Source organism: Asparagus officinalis, chromosome 3 (assembly GCF_001876935.1).
Source record: "Asparagus officinalis chromosome 3, Aspof.V1, whole genome shotgun sequence".
Lineage (NCBI taxonomy): Eukaryota > Viridiplantae > Streptophyta > Magnoliopsida > Asparagales > Asparagaceae > Asparagus > Asparagus officinalis.
The window spans coordinates 42,448,643-42,448,853 of NC_033796.1; positions in this window are offsets into that span (position 1 = coordinate 42,448,643).

Consider the following 211-nt stretch of genomic DNA (forward strand, 5'->3'; position numbering starts at 1 on the left):
CCCGCAACCGCCGCCCGATCGCCCTCGCCGAAACCGTAGGCATCGTCGTCTCGCTCGACCGCAGCGAGAAATTCCTCAAGTTCCTCGTCGACGACGGCACCGGCTGCGTCCCCTGCATCCTCTGGCTGAACCACCGCCAACTCCTCGAGAACTTCCCTCACCTACGCGGCAGAGAGATTGGGATGGGAGCGAAGGCGGAGGCGGCGGGGAA